At 37.6% G+C, this 16,301-nt stretch overlaps 1 protein-coding gene across 3 annotated transcripts in view; it reads left to right on the top strand.

Moving 5' to 3' along the window:
* Window positions 1-974: 974 nt before the first annotated feature.
* LOC129747376 (uncharacterized) overlaps window positions 975-16,301 on the top strand; it is a 175,490-nt gene continuing 160,163 nt past the window's right edge. Inside the window, exon 1 of one of the 3 annotated variants that reach the window (XM_055741551.1) lies at window positions 975-1,133. The gene's annotated coding sequence lies outside the window, so the exon portion shown is untranslated. Of the gene's footprint in view, window positions 1,173-16,301 lie in introns of all 3 variants that reach the window. The other 2 variants (XM_055741549.1, XM_055741552.1) reach the window with 2 other exon arrangements.

Raw genomic sequence — 16,301 nt, 5'->3', positions numbered from 1 at the left:
ACTATATCAACGTTGCAGTCGGCGGACAGTTATTGAAAAACTTATCCGGTACAATTGTGTTCGATGTATACTCATGGGCTCGAATTCGCGGACATCGGCTCAGATGGCAACTGACTTGCCAACTGAGCTACATCACAAGCCCATAAATATTCTGAGGACTTCATTAAACGTTTCATTTGAAACAAAGTTAGTTGCAAATTACCCCTTTTTCCGGAAAAGGTGTCAGTGTGATTACCCTTAAAACATTCGATGAATAGTACCCCATTCAACGGTATTTAACCATAAAATGAAAAGAAAGAATCCCAAAAAACTTCATTGCATAAATATGCATTTTTCGACCCTTATTTTCAAAGCAAGATATTAATGTTTTATCAAAAACCATTTTTTCTTTGAGCAATTTCAATCACAAATCAATTGAAGACGGTGTGGTAATTTCAACGGAAAACAACAATTAATCTAATTCATATTCAAATACTTTTGGAAGGAACTTTGAAATTGCATTCAACTTAATCTCCACTCTCTCGATGCATGCAAGAAATCGCACGTGTTTAAAACACCATGCGGAGAATTGCACATTCTCTGAGCATTCGAGATTTTCCTCAACGTTTATCGCCTCTCGCATCATAAAACCAAAATAAACTTAACAAGCCAAAACCGCTCTCCGATGCATAAATGAAGTAAGAACGAAGGAGAGAAACTCCAGCGCAGCATGAAACTTCTCAAAACGTGTTTCTTATCATTTATCAGCGATAACAGCCTTTTAACACCCCATTGGGAAGCTAAACGTTTGAGCGTACGTTAGGGGGACGTTCCGTGTGGTGCCGGCAAATTTTCCTCTCCCATCTCCAATCAACGTTTTGTGCAAATTCCCTCACAAAGATTCCTACTTCGCCAAATGTGAAGACGAAACCGCAAATGCGCGGGGTCGACTTGTACCCGGCCCGGCAGCAGCGATTTGTTTGTTTATCCTACTCAACAAGATTGCTTGGAAGCGAATCGGCCAGTCAGCTCGCGGCGATCTGAGCATTCGGACGAACTCGACCCGGGCGCTTGCTTTCGATTACTTAATTCGCGATTTCGCGTGGAGAACCTCGAAGGATGCTGTAGCTGGATACTGGATCTCGTTGTACGAGGTTGCGTGTTTCGGGGATATTTCATTTTTTTTTCTCAAAGTAAGGATCATTGTGGGGGAAGGAAAATCGACGCTCCAAGAAACGCAACAACTCTGATGCGCCACCCTCGACAGCGAATTGACTTTGCGCATCGATTTATTACCATTGGTAACCGATCAATTATGCAAATTCCGACTTGTTTACTACACACTACCAGTGGAGCCCACCAATCCGGATTCCGATCCGATCAGCTTGGAAGCAAATTGGAAATAAAAGAAAAATAGCGCTCGATGTGATTAAGCAAATTGTGAAAATGGGAGCCAATTAATTCGGTGTTCTCGAAAAGTGCGGGGGTAGTGAAACAAAGTGTCCACACCGAAACAACATACTGAATGTCTGTCTGTTTGACCGAATGTGTGAAGAAACAAGATCGGATACTGTGTCTGCTTTTTTCTGGCTTCAATCTGTGGGGAACGTGAATCGAACAGGTGCACATTTGGGGGTTCAGAACGGAACTCAGGTTAACTGAGTGAAGAATGAAGACAAATGATTCGATTATTAATACCTATATCTTTTAAATGCTGTTGGACTGTGCGAAAATTGGATTAAAATGGGAACTTGTGTTAATGTGGAGTAGGAGTTCGAAATCGTCCCGGAGTAGCAAAGTTTATTATCGGTCTATTCTCACTCTTGAATGAAGATGCATTTCTTTTGCTGTAACTTATTTTAGTATATTTCCGGCATTACGTTCAGAGAACATATCAAAGCTAATAAGGTATCATCATAAAATTCGTTAATCCGAATGTAATCGAACGTTTTATATCCGATGAAGTGCGTGAGTTGTATCGATTACAGATAACAGTATTTAGAGTGTACAGTGTCTTACCCGGGATTTCTAGATTTCTAGAATTTAAAAAAAAATCGGAAATTCCCGTATCCCAGGAAACGCTATAATATCCCGGGAATTCCAAAAGCTAATAAAAAAAATCACTAAATTATAAAAATTTACACGATCAAAATTGGAAAACAGGGTAAGATTGTGCAAGGAAAACGGAGGTTCTACCTTGATGTATGACTTGGACTTAAAAATATGTTCCTATTAAAAAACTGGTTAATACAATGAATTCAAAAAAAAAAAATTTCTTTCGAAAATTAGGCTGGAACAAATATCAATTTCTTCTTTAGTCGCACCCACCCCCCCCCCCCCCTCCCCCCTTTAAAGTGTTATGTATTTCATGGAAATTTGAATACAAAAAATCAAATATTCGAAAGATTACAAGACCAAAAAACAAATTTTGGAAGATGGAAGTTATTTTACCATGTGTGTTCTTGATTTTATTGAATTTTTCGATAAAAAATTACTTGATTTATAGATTTTGTGCAATGATAAAGTATGTTAATTTGATGCATACAAGCTTTTGTGCAATTTATTCCAATTTATTGGTTTTTCGCATTATTTTTTATTGCCTCCCCCTAGGGTGGTCTAACCGGTTTTACCGAAACCGGTAAAACCGGTAAAACCGTCCATTTTCCAATACCGGAAATACCGGCTATTGAGACGGTAAAAAACCGGTATTTCCGGTAAATTTTTCATTATTCCTCTTTTACTTACTTACTTAATGATCCCGCGCCGATCCTCCGGTGCATAGGGCCGTGGTAAAAGACCTCCACTGTTGACGATCCGGAGCCAGCGTCTTCACCTGGTCCCAGTCAAGATTCTCGTCGACAGTTCGGATTTCAGCGGCTAGACTTCGCCGCCACGAATTTCTGGGTCTGCCTCTTCTTCGATGACCTTCTGGATTCCAATCTAGCGCCTCTCTGCAAATCTCGTTTTCATCTCTTCGCAGCGTGTGCCCAATCCATCTCCACTTACGTTCCCGAATCTCGATTTCTAGCGCCTTTTGATGACACCGGCGATGTAGTTCCTCATTCGAGATCCAGTTGCCAGGCCACCAAGCGCGGATGATATTCCGCAGGCAGCGGTTTACAAATACTTGCAGTTTTCGCGTCGTTACCGCATATGTGCACCAAGTTTCGCACCCGTACAGCAATACGGATTTGACGTTTGAGTTGAAGATTCGGATTTTTGTTCGTAGAGAGATCTGGCGTGACCGCCAGATGTTTCGGAGACTCGCAAACGCAAATCGGGCCTTTCTGATCCGTGTTTCGATGTCTTTTCTGGTACCACCATCAGGCGTAATCTGGCTACCAAGATACTGGAAGCACTCCACTTTCTCAACTTGTTGCCCAGCTACCAGGAAACAGGAGGGATCTCCTGTGTTGATCTCCATCGACTTGGTCTTTCCGACATTGACTTTGAGACCTGCTGCCTTGGAACTTTCGGTGAGGTCGTCGAGTTTGCTCTGCATATCTGGTTGTGTTTGGGCGAGCAAAACAATATCGTCAGCCAGGTCAAGGTCGTTCAGTTGCTCCATTGTTGAAGGATTCCACGGCAATCCTCGGTTCGGTGCACAGTCAATCGATCCAATCAGAATCTCATCCATTACGATTAGAAAAAGTAGCGGTGATAGAATACATCCTTGTCTCACTCCAGCAGTTACCGGGATTGGTTCGGACAAGACACCGGCGTGCAAGACCTTGCACGAAAATGCCTCATACTGTGCTTCGATGAGATGGACTAGTTTCTCTGGGACCCCTCGTCGCCTTAGAGCCGCCCAGATGTTTTCATGGTTAAGTCGGTCAAATGCTTTTTCGAAATCAACGAACACCAGCAGAAGAGAGTCCTGGAATTCGTTGATTTGTTCCAGTATGATTCGGAGCGTTGTGATGTGGTCCACACATGATCGTCGAGATCGGAATCCAGCTTGTTGCCGTCGGAGTGTGGCGTCTATTTTCTCCTGGATCCTGTTCAGAATCACTTTGCAGAGTACTTTGAGGGTTGTACAGATCAACGTTATGCCTCGCCAGTTACCGCACTCTGTCAGGTCTCCTTTCTTCGGGACCTTTACAAGGATACCCTGCATCCAGTCGGCCGGGAATGTTGCAGTATCCCAGATGTCAGCGAAAAGACGGTGCAACATTTGTGCTGATAGGGCAGGGTCGGCTTTCAGCATTTCAGCAGGGATGCAATCGATCCCAGGTGCTTTGTTGGATTTCATGTTTTTGATTGCCGCTTCTATTTCAGCCAGCGAAGGCGCTTCCGAGTTGACGCCATTTATGCGACTTACTGTTGGCGCTTCGAGCTGCAGATTCTGTTGGCCATCGCTATTCGTGACTCGGAAGAGTTGTTCGAAGTGCTCAGTCCATCGTTTGAGCTGATCTGTTCGATCGGTCAATAACTGACCTGCTCGGTCTTTTAGCGGCATTCTTGCATTAGTCCTTGCACCACTGAGGCGGCGAGAAATGTCATAAAGTAATCGGATATCTCCATTGGCGGCGGCTCTTTCTCCCTCTTCGGCTAGGGAGTTTGTCCAGGCTCTCTTGTCTCGTCTACAAGCTCGTTTAACTGCCTTTTCCAGCTCCGCATATCGTAAGCGGGCGGCTGCTTTGGCTGACCCGGTACATGCCTGCTCAATTCCGACTTTCGCCTTTCTCCGATCATCGACCATCCTCCAAGTTTCATCCGACATCCATTCACTCCTTCTTCCACAAACTTTACCGAGAGTACCATGGCTCGTCGTGATAAAGGCATTCTTGATTCCACACCACTGTTCTTCGACTGTTCCGTCTGTCGGCAGCTCCGAGGCTCGGGATTCTAGCTGTTCAACGTATGCCCTTTTCACCTCTGGATTCTCCAACCGGCGGACGTCGTAACGACACCCGACTTTCTCCTCGCGCCGTTGGACACGTGCAACTCTCAGTCGTATCTCGCCAAGGACGAGGTGATGGTCAGATGCAATGTCTGCGCTTCGCTTGTTGCGGACATCAAGAAGGCTCCTTCTCCATTTTCGGCTGATGCAGATGTGGTCAATTTGATTTTCTGTTCGGCCATCTCGGGATACCCAAGTGACCTTATGTGCTGGTCGATGGGGGAAGAGCGATCCACCGATCACTATGTTGTTGTTGCCACAAAATTCTACAAACAGCTCTCCGTTTTCGCTCATCTGTCCTAGGCCATGGCGCCCCATGATGCGCTCAAGGTCCTGATTGTCGGAGCCAATCTTTGCGTTGAAGTCGCCCAAATGGATTTGAATGTCACCCTTCGGAATTCTCTCAACCACGCTGTTCAGTTGACTGTAAAACTGCTCTTTCTCCTGCAAGTCGGCAACGTCAGTTGGCGCATAACACTGGACCATTGTAAGGTTTCTAACCCGTGTTCTAAATCTGGCTACGATTATTCTTTCGTTTATCGGTTCCCATCTAATGAGGGCCGCGTAGGCCTGCGGGCTTAACAGGAAACCAACTCCTCGTTCCCGAGTAGCATGTTCTCCTCGTATGCCAGAGTAAAGCAGGACTTGCCCGGATTGTGTCTTGTGTTCTCCAGTATTAGGCCAACGGACTTCGCTCAGTCCCAGAATTTCAAGCTTGAGGCGGCTAGCCTCTCTAGCAAGTTGTTCCAGTTTGCCTTGTTGGGCAAGGGTTAAAACATTCCAAGTTCCAATTCGTGTCCGTGTTTTCATGCTAAAAGTCGTCGCCAAAGTTCCAGGTCGGTCATTTCTTTCGGATTCCGTAACAATTTCAAATCGGGAGCAGTAGGTTGTTAGCCTAAAGTCCCTATCCCGCGATGGGGCTGCCATCTTGGACTTAGCTGGCGGGAGCCGCATTTCATAAATTCAGCCGCTTGCTGCAAGACAGACGCTGTTTGAGCCGCACCTGACCTGGAGAACAGACGCTCGGTTGTTGTTGCACGCCGCCCCTGACCTGGGGAACAGACGCGTGCGGCCACCTTCTCAGTCTGCATGCGACCAAAGCATCCACCGGGGTTGGGTACCCGATCTCCGCTTAGGTTACTCGCACCCCAGCCGGCACCGCGGGGAGGTAGAGATAGGAGTTGTGAATAAGAGGTGATATGACCACTATGGGGTCTCGTGTTGCACATTATCCACCGTTTACCAGCCAGTTTCCTCTGCATTGAAATAAAATTGACACAGCTAAATGTTTTTTTTACCAAATATGTATGAGTGCAAATACTCAAATTTTGTTCAATCAGCTTAAAAATCCAAGCTCAATAAATCTTACTGCAAGGTTTATGTGAGATTTGATCATTGCTAAAAATTTGTCGATGTAACTTTTTGGAGCTATAGTGGCGTTCAAAAGAGCATTGACAAGCTGCCATCTCTCTCTTAGAAGATACTAACGCTCCACAACATTTAAAGACTTTTCATGTGTTCAAAGACTAAAGAAACGATGCAGCTACAAGAAATATTAGATTGCTTCTCAATAAACACTGTATTTTTCATTGAAAAACTGGAATTTGGTCAAAACATGCGAAAATGATTTATCAAAAAACATGCCAAGTTTATCAAAATCGTTCTAAGCGGTTTCGGGCTTTCACAAATTTAAAATTTAAAACCAAAAGTGTTGAAAACTGATAAGAAATTTCCTACTTTGTTTTAAAACATTAAATTTTTCAACAGGTAAAAAATGATCAAATGTTTGTAAGAAATCTATCCATCAATATTTTCAAGCTAATTGATGGAATTGTTTAGTTTTTATTTTTATCGCTGTTGAAGTATTTTCTTTTTCCAGACAAAGTTTTTATAAATTTGCAACCGTATTATAATTAAACACGCATGGATCAGATCCAAACAACTATATTTATTGCTGAATTTTGACTGGATTTTGAATAGATTTTTAATCCTATTTGTTCGTTTTGATGTTCAAAAGGCAAACTGAATGCGATCTCAACCTAAGTTGCGGAGAAAACATACGTATTTTGGACAACAAAAATCTGAAATTCTGTGAGTCAAACAGAAACTTTATCACAGAGTTTTGTGTTTTGCCTGGTTTTTTTTGGCCGTAAAATGTTGTTTATCAAAATGTATAGATTTTGTATATCATTTTCATGAAAGACGATTTAAAACTTTTACAAAATCTGTAAAATCTGTTCTTATATCTGAATATTGTATTACAAAGTACAGGAAAACAATTTGTAGAAAATTATATGAAACTTCTATAATTTCTGCAACCTCGCAGCGAAATTGTAATAATGAAATGAAGATGATAAACATTATGATTATCATGAGGATGATGATTGATTTATGACAAAGGGATAATTTAAAGACACAATACCATATTTTTCAATAGATAATGTTGCTAAATCTATTGCGTTATCAATTCTGAGCATTTTATGCCATTACTACTGCAATTAGACAAAACTTTTTCATAAATTCGATATGCTTCGAAAAATACCGGTTTTACCGGTTTTATCGGTTTTATAAATTACGAATACCGAAATACCGGATTTGAAAAAAACCGGTAAATCCGACCACCCTACCTCCCCCCCTCACGATGTTCCAACTCCGAGTGACAAAAGAAGGATTTGAAAATTGTTACGGCCTTAGTGCAAACGAGAAAAACGACAAAGAATATGCATGTTCTATTTTCCAACAATCATCATTTTGAAGTTCCGTTTCGCAAACAGCTAACAGTAGCGAAATCATTGGCAAAGAAATGACATATTTTGAAACAAATGAAGAGTTTAAAAAATTAACGAGATTTGATGAATAACCTGAAGCCTAGCTAAGCAACTATTATAAGTAGTGAAAAACCTTTCTCAATCATTTTAAATTTTTGCCCCAAGAATTAGTCAAGTTCATCGATTAAAGTTTGTGCTTAGTTTTTGGATCTTCAGTTTGATTGCTAATTTAATTATTGAGACATTGAAAAAGTTTGAAATGTTTTGCAATGCTACTAACTAAAAAATTTATAATATCGAAAACTGAAATTGATTGTCGGAAACTAGACCATCAAGAGGTATTAGTAAAAAAGATAATAAAAACATTGTTTCCAGAATGTTGGTCAATGAAAATAGGTAGAGAATACCCAAGCAACCGAAAGTCACACATTTACTTGGATGAAGGCTTAGAAAGTTACATATTGGCTAATGAAAAAAATAAACGGCTCAATTCCCTTGAGTGAACTATATGTATACATTTATGAACTTGAAAGTTGCAAAAGTGATGTATATGTATGTACGTTGTAAACGACTTAAGTCACATAAGGGGCACACAAGTGCTCATAACGGTATTTTCCAAGTCACAAAAAGTCTATTGAGGTGCTTTCTTCCTTCATTAATAGAAACAGCAATATTTGAGATGGAAAACTTGAGACAATTTATTTATATGGTTTGTCTGACAAAACAAGCAAAAATGGTCAAAAACTAGGTATTTTACAGATAAGGTTCCATAAGCAGTAAAGTGTTAAAATCTTCCCGAGAACGCATAAATGGCCGGGAAATGGACACTCTAGATAACAGGAAATTAATGCCTTATTTCAAAAGAACAAAACTTGAATGAAAGTTTTGGAATATTTGAATGAAAACATCAATTTTTGGGACATCGTTTCATTCATTATTTTTTGTAAAGCTTATATTTACACTCAAATGGCTACCTGCATGTGCGCACTTTAAAAAAATCGTTTTTTGACAAACAGCCTGCATCAACCTTTGCATAATCAGTACAAAATTAATTTTTTAAATAACAGGAGACTTGATCCTTCACTAAAGAAGACTTGATCCCTTATTCAGGGTGACCTGACCCTAGGCAAAAATATAATAAAATCCGAAGATAAAAGGTCCGTTGAAAATTTCTTTCGATATTAGTTCCCATTTCACACTTTGTAAGTATCAGACAAAGAGAATTATTAAAGTTTGTCTTCTACCCTAAAATCATTGCATACTATAAGGCGCAATTTTCTAGTTTTTAGATAAATACAGTAAAGTTAGCCCTTTTTAACAGATAATTACTCCCTAAATATTACTTATTGATCAGATATTAGTAATTTCATGATAACCAATGATCAGGATCTATTCAGATTAAAAATACATTTTTCCGAACTCTAGGGATCAATTATACCCATAACATACATTTTGGAAAACTTCTTCTTAAAAAATTGAGAGTTTACTTTTGCTTTGAAAATATTGCTTTATGAAGTTCATTTTATACTCTAACGATTGACATATTGGAATAAATATTTTATAATGATTTTTTCATATAAGAAACATTTCAAAGTAATAAATAAGATCTTCAAATCACATTTTGTGCCAAAATTGAACAGTTTTTTCTTACGACATTACCATATAGATTTAGCTATAACAGGATCAATATAATTTAGATAAACATCATAAATGCCTGTTTAAGTTTTTGAATGTTGATAATACATAACAACATAAAAAAAGAAAATAAAGCCCTCAAAAATGACGAAAAACAAAAATTTCAAAAGCTCAAATACAAGTACAAACAAAAAAATTTATAAAAAAAAGAAACAAAACGATAAAAATAACAGACAAAATGATTAAAAAACAAACATTCTAAATATAACAAAAAAAAGTTGGAAAAGTGTCTAATACATGATAAAAAATAACAAACAATGACCACGACCACTCCTAGATGTTGCCTTATCGGCAGCTAAAATTCGAAGTGGTAATAAGCTTTTCTAGAATACCTGCAAGGGCAGCCAGCGGCCAACAGCGAAAACGCTTGTCAATTTTTACACAGAAACATTACGAAACGGCATATATATCATCGGCATCATTTGATATAATATCGATTTAAAAAAAAATGGAAATCCATGTTTATAACTGTTAAGCATAAAATTATACAAATTCTTGAGTTTATCTTGATCTTGATATTGAGTTGATGAATGGCTTCAACTGACTTTCAATGTGTGATAAATTCGTGGTAAGTGAATACAGTTGGACGATTTTTTTTAAAGTCGAAATATTTACTCATTTCAAAAACAATCCTTTTCAAGCTTCAAAAAATGATTTATTTTTTATATGCCATTTTCTCATGTTCGTTCACATTTCATCTTCATGAAATGGCGGACATGTCTCAAAAAAGGCTATTTGAGGAACTTTTTGGAACTTCGAGTCCATAGAAGTCTATTTGAGACCCAATTTACAACTTTTATTCTGAATGATGCGATTGACATGTCACAAAAAAGGCTATTTGAGGAACTTCTTGGAACTTGAAGTCTACAGAAGGCTATTTTAGACCTCATTTGTGACTTTTATGCTGTGTGGGTGCGATTGACATGTCACAAAAAAAGCTATTCGAGGATCTTTTTGGAACTTGAAGTCCATAGAAGGCTGTTTGAGGCCCTATTTGTAACTCTAATATTGAATGATACGATTGTCGTTTTACAAAAAGGCTATTTGAGGACTGAATCAAAGCCACAACAGAGCTATTTGAGGAACTTTTTTATAATTTTCATGCTCACGTTTGGGGAAATTCGGTACTTATTCCCTTTGGAACCTTTTTTCAGCGAAATTCGAACTTTGGAGGCACGAGTTTAAGTAGATATAGGACGTTTGGTTGCTTGGGAATGGTTTATTTTTATAAATAGGTAAGGAAAAAGTTCATGAAAAAACCGTTTGATTTTGGCAACACAAAATTCTCGAGAGTGTTGCCAAAAACAAAAGGGGCCTTTGCTTTCTAACCGCTATGACTGAAAAGAATAGGGGCTCCCATACAAAGTTTAAAAAATATGATCCAATTTGAACATTTTTCGGAAACTACTCTACCGATTAACGTGAAATTTGATGTGTAGTCGTTTTCAAGACCAGCAAAGGTTTCTATAATATTTTCAAGCCCAACAAAATTAAAGGAGCGGAGAGGCTCCCATACAAAATTCAAAATAGTATGAAACAGTTTGAGTCAGCGTCTTCACTTGCTGCCAGCCAAGGTTCTCGCCAAACAATTTGAGCAATTTCCGGAAATTACTAGCCGTTTTTAAGAGCGGAAATGGTTTCTATAACTTTTTCTCCGAATCCAAAAAATCCCTTTTCCCATACAAAAATAACAATAAAAGATGAAATCCTCAATGGATTTTTATTAAAATTGATAAATGTATTTTGAAAAATTGACATGTTTTTTTACAAAATAAGATGATATGTTGTGTTGCTAGACGCTTCCTTTTTTAATGAATGAAGATTCTCATTTTCAATTAATGTATCATACATGTAGTTAAGCATACATAAATTCCATTTGGATGGTAAAGTGTCGTTGATAAAAAAAAAATATAACAAAACCAATGCACAATGGAGAAAAAGTTCAACTTGAGCAAAATATATGAGAATATAATTTCCTTTAGTGAAAATGTCCAGAAAATCGATTGGACATAGTTTCAGACTCCGCACGAGCTTTTGAACGGAGATATAGTGCCATTTTAACCCCTAGTTCTCCTATATTTTGTAAACCATCCTGAAAATAATGATTTGGGCTATTTTGAAAAGTTTTAAACAGAAATAGACCTTCCTTGTGTGATTTTTTTTTTCCAAGAAACCGAATTAAGGTTGTTTGAGCAACCGCACGCATCGGAAAATGAAGCTATGACCGTTTTATTCTCAATTCCTCTACATTTTTCAATTAATTGAATAAAGTATGTTCTGACTTAAAATTTTTAAATTTAATGAAACCTATCTTGTGTGATTTTTTCAGAGAAATCAAATGAAGGCTGTTTGAAGTACCACATGCATCTGAAAATGGAGTTATGACTGTTCTATCCTTAGTTGCCTTACAGTTTTTCAAATAATTCAGAAAAGCATGTTCGGACAAATTTGAGCCAAATAAAACTTATTTTAAGTGTTTTTTTCTAAGGAATCGAATTAAGGCTATTTTAGTCACCGCAAGAATCGTAAAATGGAGTTATGTCTGTTTCAACCTTCAATTCCCCACCATTTTTGAATTGATTCAGAAAAAAGTGAGTTCGAACTTGAATATTTTGAAACAAATGAGAGTTATTTTGTGTGGTTAAATTATGAAAACAGTAAGTTCGGACTTGAAAATTTTGAATCTTGTGTGTTTTTTTCAAGGAATCGATCGACAGCTACTTGAGTCACCAGAAGCATCGGGAGATGGAGATATGGCCATTTTTACCCTAAATTCCTCTACATTTTTTTCAAATATATAAGCCGTAACTTCATTTTCGTTGCGCGCGATAGCTCAAAAAGCCTTCATTTCATTCCTCGGAAAAAATCACACAAGAGAGTACCAAACTGGTCCAAAATTGTCCTGTGCGAACAAGCTTTTTTCTGAATCAATTGAAAAATTTAGGGAAATTGAGGGTAAAACAGCCATAACTCCATTTTACGATGCTTGCTGGCCCAAAAAGCCTTAATTCGATTCTTAGGAAAAAAAACACATAAAATTAGTTTTATTTGGTTCAAATTTTCAAGTCCGAACATGCTTTTCTGACCTGTTTAATAAATGTAGGGGATTTGAGTGAGGGTAAACAATCATAACTTCCTTTTCAGTGGCTTTGGGTGGCTCAAACAGCCTTCATTCGATTTCTCGGAAGAAACACACGAGATAGGTTTCATTTGATTCAAAATGGTCAAGTCCGAACTAACTTTTTTCAATTATATGAAAAATATAGAAGGATTGAGACTACAATTCCATTTTCCGAAGCGTGTGGTAGCTCAAATTGCCTTCATTTGATTTTTCGTTAAAACTAGACAAGATAGGTCTATTTCTGTTCAAAACTCTAGTCAAAATCAATGTTTTCCAGGATTGTTTACAAAATATAGGAGAATAAGGGGTTAAAATGGTACTATATCTCCGTTCGCAAGCTCGTGCAGCGTCTGAAACTAGTCCAATCGAGTTTCTAGACATTTTCGCAAAATGAAAGTATATTTTCATAAATTTGGCTCATGGAGGGAAGATATTGAATTTCTTCGCGGCTTGTACACTTTTTCCCCATCGTGTTGTTAGTGTTTGCATACAGTTTGGCACACTTTTTGATTAAATGCCAATTTGCCTGTATATAAAATCTCCTCCCGCTTTAAAAAGGGGCGATTTTGTTTTTAAATTTAAACGAATTATGAAATGTATTTAAGGTCCCTCCTAAAGTGGCTCCTTCAACCTTCAAACTTTTAAGTTATGTTTAGACTCAAGACAATCTAGAAGCTAAGATGTCATGAATCATAGTTCGCTTTTGAATAATGTTGAAATTTAAATAAAATTTCATTTAAGTAAAATTATTTTTAAAAACTCATTTTTTTCTATGGAAGGGGTAGCAAAGCACACCGAGTTAGCTAGTTCTTAATATACGTAGAGTTGTTGAAAAACAATTATTTAATAGCAGTTATTCAAAAAAAATCAATTGACTCATTTTCAGACCTTGGAGGACAATTGTTTAATGTCACTTAAGTTTTATGATCTGGCCTTTAGTTCTAAGAGAAATTAATGAAAATAAAAAAAAAAAGCATGGTGAAGGTTATGCATCGTCTGGCGTCAGCAAAAAAAAATTAAGTGTTTTAGTCTTATAATCTTCACTAACTAATTTAATTTTTTCATGTAGGTATGTTAGCGTATTAAAATTCTTAAGGAATTTAAACAGTCTTGGAAACAAAAACAAAATTTACCAACATTCGCTTGTGATGAATTTAAACATATGAGAAAGAAGCAATTTTAAACAAAAAATTTTTTGTAAATATTGGTCCAGCGTACGAATCATTTCAATAAGGATACCATTACCAAAACAAATCGTTAATGAAAATAACATGTCTCTAACCTACAAAACTATACGTTCTGTTTGATCAAACACAAACACAGAAATTGCAATTATGCATCCCTTATGCGAATCCAGGATTTATTTGCATTCCATTAAATTTATTACGGTGCAATAAACAACTAAACTTTCCTAATCATTTCCACCTGTTCTACATTTGATGGACGCTGCCATCTCACTTTCTGCTGCCCGAGTTAATTGTCGTAAACTCTTCCTCGCCTTGATTGTTCAGCTGTCAATTAACAATTTACAACCGCGGGCCCGAAATTGCAAGCTCACCGGGGAAGGAATATTTATTAACAAATCGTAAAATAAGTCTTTCATCCGGATCGGCTTAAAATGCAAACTACCCAAACGCGCTTAGCAAGGCATGGCAAATTTTGCGATGATCTGCATTTAAAATACGGATTTTGATCGCAGCTGCATACACACTTGGACCTCCACGTCAGCAACTTACTGATACTAAAATGGCCATAAGCCGATTTTGTTGTCTCTGATGACCGGTCACATTTATGGCCTCGTAAAAGCTGGACTTTTGTTGGGTGACAAACTGGATCCTAGAACCATTCCCAAGTCCGCTGCATATAAGAGGAAATTCTCTAGCTTCTATTGCCCGCAATAGAGAAAAGGCGGAAAATGTTCCCCAAGCCATTGGGTTTACGATAATTGAGCTGTCAATTCGTTCTCCTTCCGCTGACAGCTCAACAGAGACGTTTTAGAGCTAAACCGCACATGTTGATCCGCCGCCGTTGGATTACAACTAGACGGGAGTTAAAAATTTGCTGCCCACGCACAAATGACTAGTTTATTAGTTTGAGCAATACATATCTGGAGCTGGAATGCCCCCAAAATAAAAAAAATTGAGTCAATATTTTATCAGCCTGATGGGAGATGTGATTTGAATTCTAGTCACTTGATGTCGTTCACACATTGGGCTGGTTCAATTTGATGGTTGACTCAAAATATCTCGAAATCAGAAATAATTGATGCTCGTTTACTCGATCATAACTTCAACAGTTTTCAACCGGTTGGTTAATTCTTGATAAAGAACAAAATCATAAATACCAAAAAAAAATCTTTACACGAATGCCAAAGCGTTGGTAAAGTGTCACAAATAAACAAAAAAAAAATCAAAATATTTTTTAAAGACAATTTCAGATTATCAATAGCTAATTTTCAAACCACCATCAACATAAAAAGTTTTTGTAGATGAAGATAAGAAAGACATATTTGCATTTATGTTTCTGAATATACTTTTTTGATCCTGCACCATTTCGTATCTCAAAAAGTTTTCTATGGTTTCTACTGTCATACTGTGAACAGATTGGACATTTTTTCACTTTTAACAAAATCTTGATGTATCGAACTTTAACACAGGCTCACGTGATATCAACATTTTTATTGATGGTTAGTAGTGTATGTTTTCACATAATGCTACACCCAAAATTCAGCCTTTACTCCAATCATGAGTTCTCGACATTTCAACGTAATTGGCGTAAGACGTGAATGCAATTGGCGATGATTCGAATTGTGATCCCAGGCAACAGTTTCCCGTTTCCAACTCCCATTCAAAACTAGCGCTGACAATCAACCCTCGTTTGCCAGATAGTACCTATACTGAATAAATCGTTGAATTGACAAGACGAAATAAGAATGTTATGAGTTCAATGCTTGTTAATTTTTTTATTTCTTTTATATGGAATGAACTCATTTGCTTTTCTTGATACGCTTGAATTTTTGTATGTAGTGGTCATGTACAATTTTGCTCGAGAGTTCGAGTCTTTTTGCCAGTAGTCGGGAAAGCACCGTTGGTCACCGTTGTGAATTGTTATAGTACTGTTTCTTTTAAATTAGCTACCTCCCTACTGTCATTTCAACATTTAAACGCGATATATATTTTTTATAATCATGCATTTCATTAATATTTTCTATTAAAGATTGACCAGGTATCTGGTGTAACACGTTTAACTAACGAAATATAGCTGTTTTCTAAATATGTGATATATAGTTCAGCAGTGGTTTTATTCAGACTGAAATATTTGAGATACTTATCAAAGCCTTTTGCAAAAATTCTTCATAGCAGTTCTCGCGAAGTTAAGCTAAAATGTGGCAGATTTTAACAGTTTTTGTAGGATATAAGCTTGAAAAAAAATTAGATGTCTATAGCAATGTGAACGAATGTTTGCAACAATCATATTATCCAGTCGTTAATCCTCTAGGCCAGAGGTCGGCAACCTGCGGCTCGCGAGCCGCATGCGGCTCTTGGGATGTATAACTGCGGCTCTTTAGCTCAATGTGTGAAGATTTTGAAAATCCAAATTTTCTAGAGTAAATGGACGAAACATAAGTTATTCAGTACAGAGGATATTTCCTAGGATTCAAAAAGAAACCAAAAAAACTATTATAGAACAAATTAACAGCATCTTGTCAGTTTGCAAACAAGTTGAGATTTAGAAATCAGTTAACGTTCTTCACAAAAGTCTGATACAGCATTTGGAAGCCTGGAGCAATTTTTCTCTGGACTTTGTTTCCTTTGTTGTTCTGATTTAAAAAGAC

This window comes from Uranotaenia lowii, chromosome 2 (genome assembly GCF_029784155.1).
Source record: "Uranotaenia lowii strain MFRU-FL chromosome 2, ASM2978415v1, whole genome shotgun sequence".
Classification (NCBI taxonomy): domain Eukaryota; kingdom Metazoa; phylum Arthropoda; class Insecta; order Diptera; family Culicidae; genus Uranotaenia; species Uranotaenia lowii.
This window is presented reverse-complemented; position numbering and strand designations above follow the sequence as displayed.